Raw genomic sequence first — 6,828 nt, forward strand, 5'->3', positions numbered from 1 at the left:
GGAACCTGAGTTGGGCTTAACCCCCTTAGCCCTGCCTCAAGGTCCTGTGCCTACCTAGGCTCCATTTCCTAAAGATTCCACAAAGTCCTGAAACAGTACCACCAGCTGAGGACCAAATGCTCAAACAAATGAGCCTGTGAGGGAACAGCTCATATTCAAACCCTACACACCAGTGGCTCAAGAGTAAATCCTTGGCTGGAGACGTGCCACACTTCAGGCACATTTCACCAGGCAGTGGTTTTGACACAAATCCAGCATCATTCATGAGTGGAAGTGAGTGGTTCCCTCCCCCATACCCCAGCACGCGATGTGTCTCAAATGACCATAGTGAACATGCTCTGTGGGCTGTGAGCACTTACTCTGCATCCAGCACTATGGCATACATTGCCTCACTCCATCTTCAGGCAGTACAGGAACTTGTTCAGTTCCATTGGGAAGACACGGAGACTGGAGTCCTGAGGGGCCAAGAGGTCCACACAGTCCGAGTGTGACCGAGCTGGATCTGATGGCAAGGTCTGTGTTCTGAGTGAGCTTTCCATGTTATGACGCTTCGGTTGAAATCACCCAGGAATCCATCCTATGACCTTTCCCCCATCCAACCAGAGGTCATGGAAAACTCCCTCAGTAACTGAACCACTGTCCTGGGTGTCCCCTTCTCATCTCTGGGGCTGGACAGAGGAGGGAAGCAGGAACTGCAGAGATGGGAAAGTTGCTTTGCACATTGATGCTGTTCTCCCTCTCCTGTCAGTTAAAACCCATGCCTTCCTCCCATCCCCAATGTTGCTGCACTTCCTAGACATAGAGTTCACCCAGCTCTTTGTCCAACTCAGCCCACCTGCATTGGAGTGATGTGTGGAGAGAGCTTGCTGTCCCACAGCTGCAGTGACGCAGTGCCACAGTGCCATGCTGCTCGGCCACGCAGGTAACTTGAGAAGCCTCTTCCCTCAGGAACCATCCAGCTGCTTCAGCAAGAGAACAGCCCTGTAGGTCTGCACATTTGAGGTCTTATTGACATTTTACCCTTCCCACCCTCCATCTGTCCATCTCCCTGTAACTCAGACTAATGAATATCTGCCCCCCTTCCTCACTCACTTTCTGCCTCTCTGAATTTTTTGATACAGCTGTGATTGTTTTTGAGGCAGGGTCTGATCATGTATCTCAGATTGACCTCAAACTTACTATGTAGCCTAGGCTAGACTGGAGGTCATGGTTTCTCCTGCCCATCTTCCCTACTGCTGGTACCACATCTGGCTCAGACTAAAAAATTTTGAGGTTCGTCTCTCCCATGCTCCTGAGTCCATCCTGAAGAAAAGAGTTCTTTCAAAACTCAATAACACCATGGAGGAAAGCATCCTCAGAGATTTCTCCTTCTCCTTCCTCTGTTGAAACAGTCTGTAAAGCTCTACAGCTCCCCAAGGACATACTAAGCCGAATTCAATTTAGAAAGACTCCAGTTACCAGGCCCTCCTCAGGTTTGTTTGTTTGTTTTAATCTGTAATTGGCAGTTTGGGCTAGTTAAGACAACACTCTATTTAGCCATCTTCTCAAAACCTTGAGTCATCTGCAGTTTCTCAGCGTTTGGGGTTCGGAGAAGGGGCAGGAGCCAGGAGGCAGAAGAAGCAGAATTGTAGAGGGCCAGACCTCAAAGGTGTCCAGATATTTGTTTGTTTGTTTGTTTGTTTGTTTACTTACCTTCTATGTTGACCTCAAATTCCAGAATAATGCTCTTGCCTCACTGTCTCGGGTAGCTGCCACTATAGGAACATGCTACCATGCCTGTTTACACTTTATGTTTTTAAGCTTTGTGTGTGTGCATGCACATATAATATGTATGTCTTTATGTGTATGTAGGCATGTTCATGTGTGTGAGTGTGGGTATATGTGCGGAGGTCAGCGGACAACCTCAGATGTCTTTCCTTACCTTCTACCTTGTCTGAGATAGGGTATTTTGTTTGTCTTTGTATCCATGAGGCTAGCCTGCCCATGGGCCTCTGGGGATCTGGTCTCTGTCTCCCACTTCACTTCGTACTGGGGTTACGAACACATGCTTGTGCATGTGGCATTATGTGTGTTCTCGGGATCTGAACCCAGGTCCTCACGCTTGTACAGCAAGTGCTGTACCCACTAAGCCACCTCTCAGCCCCGTTTAAGACTTTGAGACCTGGCCCAACAGCAATAGGAAGGGGGTGACTCTGCAACCCCGAGTGCCGCTCAGGGTCTTCTGCCCCAACACAGCTGGTCCAGGCATTTGGACATGAAGAGGGCTGGCTCTCAGCACTTCAGGAGCCCTGTGCTGATCAGAACAAGCAGATCCTCCGGTACCCTAGCAGATGACGGTTCAAGATGGACTCTCTCTCCCTTCGCTATGCAGTCCAGCTCTCTGTCTACTCCAAGAATAGACATGGGTTAGTTACTGCAAAACACAGTTCTGCCTGTGCAAACATGCCATGCTTTTCTCTCTGTGGCTCTGTGGGGCTCGGTGGACTTCTGCGGTAATTCGACATTAGGTGCCCCATGCAAAGAGCCAATGCATTCCCTGCTGCAGCCACTGCACTGGCCATCAGAGAAGACATTTCTGCGCCGGCCCAAAACCTTGTTAGGATTCTGTAAACACCTGCTTGGCGTTTCCCCTCTGTAGAATCCAGTTTTAAACCATCTGTCTGGTGTTTATAGTTGCATTCACAGTTCATGTTCCTTATTTTTTCCACTCTTTAAAATCTCAAATGAGAGCCAGGTGTGGTAATGCACACCTTTAATCCCAGTACTCAGGGGACAGACAGAGGTTACTCTTAAGAGTTCCAGGACAGCCTGGTCTACATAGCAAGTTCCAAGCCAGCCAAGGCTACCCAGTGAAGATCCTGTCTTTAATAATAATAATAATAATAATGATGATAATAATAATAATAATAATATATCAAATGAGGTGGAAGGAGAGAACAGACAAATATATGTCTAGGACCTCCATATATCTGAAACCCTGCAGTATTTCCCAAGGAAAACATATTCTGAGTGGGAGAGGTTTGAGCAACTTAGGGCTTTCCCATGACAGCCAGAGCCTTATGGACTCTCATGAAAGGGCACCAGGAGACACTGGGCTGTGTTTCAGCGGGGAACGAGGGCACATACTTCACATGTACCAGGCCTTGAACTCATCCCCAGCACCAATAAAAGGGATACATATCAAGAAAAAACTAAAGCTTGGTATGGGGGTACAGGCCTGTGACCTCAGCACACAGGAGGCTGAGGCAGGAGGATTATGAGTTTAAGGACATCCTTGACTCAGATGAAAAACCCTGTCTCAAAAAAGAAATATAAAAGCTAGGAGTATTTGTGTATCTATGTACATATGCCTGCATATGTGTACATGTACAGAGAATAATACCATTATTAAGTTAATTACCATTAACTACAATAAGATAAACCTTAGTGAAGGGAAAACCATCCATTTGTTAGCTCACTGTTTCAGAGACCATTTTCATAGCAGCCTATTCCGTCTGTTGCCTGGTGCATGCCCTAGTGCATGGCGTAGGAAAACCAATGCAGACTGGCGCTCTGATGACAGAGCTCAGTGTTGGCAGTTGCCTCTTTGCACACCTAAGAACATCATATAATCCGTGTTTCAGTTTTCACAGTGATTTCCCTGTAACACATTCATATTTAGACACTGTGGTGGTTTAAAAGAAAATGGTCCCCCAAGGGAGTGGCTGTAGCAGGAATCTTAGAAGATCTTATTAATAAAATCAAACCTGAAGCCAGGTATTGGGGTGAATGGTGGAAGATCAGAGAAGCAGAACAAGCCACAGCCACCTCACCTTGCCAGTTCCTCAGCTGATCCTGTTTCCTCAGACTGGATGCCTCTGAGTCCTCATCCAGAATGAGTCTTAGCTGAACTGCTGCTTGAAAGTCTGAAAGCTTAACCAGCCAAATGCTTCTAGTCCCTGGTCTTTATGCCTTATATACCTTTCTGCTTTCTGCCATCACTGGTATTAAGGGCTCACTTCTTGGGATTAAAGGCATGTGTCACCATGCCTGGCTGTTTCCAATGCGGCCTTGAACTCACAGAGATCTGGATGGAATCTGGAGATCTGGAATGCTAGGATTAAAGGCATGTGTTGCCACCATTTTCTGGCCTGTTCTGTTCTCTGACCCCAGATAAGTTTATTAGGGTGCACAATATTTTGGGAACACAATATCACCACATTTCCCCCTTTTTCTAAAATTAAAAAAAATAAAATACAAAAAAATAAATAAGAAACAATATATACATAAAAATTAATAATTCTATTATAATACAATCAGATGAAAAAAAATATAAACAATGTCATCCAGTACATTTATAACTCAGAAGAAAATTTCATTATTATCTTTTTATTCTTTTTTTTTTTTTTTTTTTTTTTTTTTTTTTTTTTTTTTTTTTTTTTTTTTTTTTTTTTTTTTTTTTTATTTTTATTTCTTTTTTTTCTTTCAGAGTAGATTCAGTGATCTATCACATATCTATATCCTCTTTTTCCTTTTTCTTTTCTTTTCTTTTTCTTTTTTTAAAACAAAAACCCTGAATCTAATCTCTCATTTTTCCTGACCATCAACAATTAACAACTTGTGACCAACCATCATAAACAATGACAATATCCATAACTCAAACAACCAAAAACCTCCCACCCCACCTCTTGAGAATGTGGGCATCATTTTCTTAAAATTACTTCTTGCTTTCTGGGGGTGAAGGCTTCTTTAGGGAACCCTGAAAAGAAAAATTTTGGGTTAATTGTCAAGTCTTGTATCATTTGTCCAGTTGCTGCATAGTGAGAAAGTGCAGGGCTTGTTTCAAGTCCTTGTTCAAGTAGTCTGTCAGGCTGGATCATCTCAGTTAGCCATATCAAAGTTGTCCCGAGCAGAGGACTACTACAAAGTAGTCCAAAGTCGATCTTTTGGTGGTGTTAATCAGCTAATAGCTTTATCATAGTCCATGTGGAATCATCATTGTGGTATCCTGTCATCTTTTTAAAGATTTCAAAGTTGCTGTTAGGCTTGGTCATGGTTCCCTGCAGATTTTTTTTTTCCTCCTCTGTGGTTTGGAGCAATTACAATCTAATAAATGTATGTCTCTTGGAACCATGAATATTCTTCCTTAGAAGAGAAAATCTTCACAGCAATTTCTCTCCACCATTTGTCTTGCCAAACTTTTCCAAACTGACCTTTGCCGATGCTTTCTTGTAACACAATGGTTATAGCAATTCTTCTCTGAACCAGCAGCAGTAAACCCTTCGTCCCAGGTAGCAGCAGCATCACAGTCACCAACACGATGAGAAGCAGCCAGCAACTCAAAGCAGCAGCCTCTGCCTCCATAGTCCTACCACCATTTGTGGCTTGGCCCCGGCCACAGCTTCTTCTTAGCAAGCCTCCCAGGCTGACCTCAAAGTCAGGATCCTCCTGCCTCTGCCTCCTTCAGTAAATCCAACCAGTGTGCCACCACAAATGACAATGTGTAGCTTGGGTCTGAACTGGGGCCTGCAAGGCCACAGGCAAGTAGCTTTTTCTTGAATTCATACCATGAACGTTGGGCGCCAGATGTAGCACGAATCTTAAAAGGGTCTTATTAATAAAACAAACCTGAAGCCAGGTATTGGGGTGAATGCTGGAAGACCAGATAAGCAGAACAAGCCACAGCCATCTTACCTCACCAGTTCCTCAGTTGATCCTGTTTCCTCAAACTTGAAGCCTCTGTGTTCTCATCTGAATGGATCTCAGCTGAACTGCTGCTCAAAAGCCTAAAAGCTTAACCAGCTCTAGTTCCTGGTCTCACACCTTATATAGCTTTCTGCTTTCTGCCCTCACTTCCTGGGATTAAAGGCGTCAGTCACCATGCCTGGCTATTTCCAGTGTGCTTTAAACTCACAGCGATCCGGATTATCTCTGCCTCCAGAAGGCTAGGATTAAAGGTGTGAGTGCCACCATTTGCTGGTCTCTATATCTAGTGGCTGTTCTGTTCTCTGACCCCAGATAAGTTTATTAGGGTGCACAATATTTTGGAGAACACAATATCACCACAGAGTGGCACTACTAGGAGGTGTGTCCTTGTTAGGGGAAGTGTGTCACTGCAGGGGCGGGCTTTGAAGTCTCTTTTGCTCAAGCTCCTCAGTGTGATAGTCAGTCGACTTCCTGTTGCCTGTAAGATGTAAGACTCTACTCTCAGCTAAACCTCGAGCACCACAGCTGCCCTCACGCCACCATGCTCCCCGCTATAATGATAATGGACTGGAACTCTGAAACTGTAAGCCAGCCCCTTCAATTAAATGTTTCATTTATAAGAGTGACTGTGGTCATGGTGGTGTTTTTTTTTTTTTTTTTTCACATCAATAGAAACCAAACTAAGACAGCTGCCGATGTCCTCTATACCCAGGGAGGAGAGAGATGGCTGTGTTCAGTCTTATTTTTTCTAACACCCAGCACAGTGTCAGATATACAGCTGGCACTTATTCAATGCTCATTGAGTAAGTAATTATAACTTAGGGTATGTGGTGGTTTGAATGAAAATGGCCCCCACAGACTCACAGGGAGTGGCACTGTTGGAGGTGTGGCCCTGTGGTTGGAACCTCCAGCTCACCTGCATGATCCAGAAAGCCCCATTCCTGTCTCTCTCTCCAAACCCCACCCATTCAGAGAGTCTTCAAACAAAGGAAAGGCGTCAAAAAGCTCAGGAGTGCATTCTTGGCCACTACTATAGCTTCCTCCCCTGAAGCTGCCAGCCGCCCAAGTGCCTACCTAAGCGCTCAGCTTTTGACCATACTTGGGCACAAACCCAGCTTGTGGCGGACACATGGTCAGGCCTCA

This window comes from Peromyscus leucopus, chromosome 6 (assembly GCF_004664715.2).
Source record: "Peromyscus leucopus breed LL Stock chromosome 6, UCI_PerLeu_2.1, whole genome shotgun sequence".
Taxonomy (NCBI): domain Eukaryota; kingdom Metazoa; phylum Chordata; class Mammalia; order Rodentia; family Cricetidae; genus Peromyscus; species Peromyscus leucopus.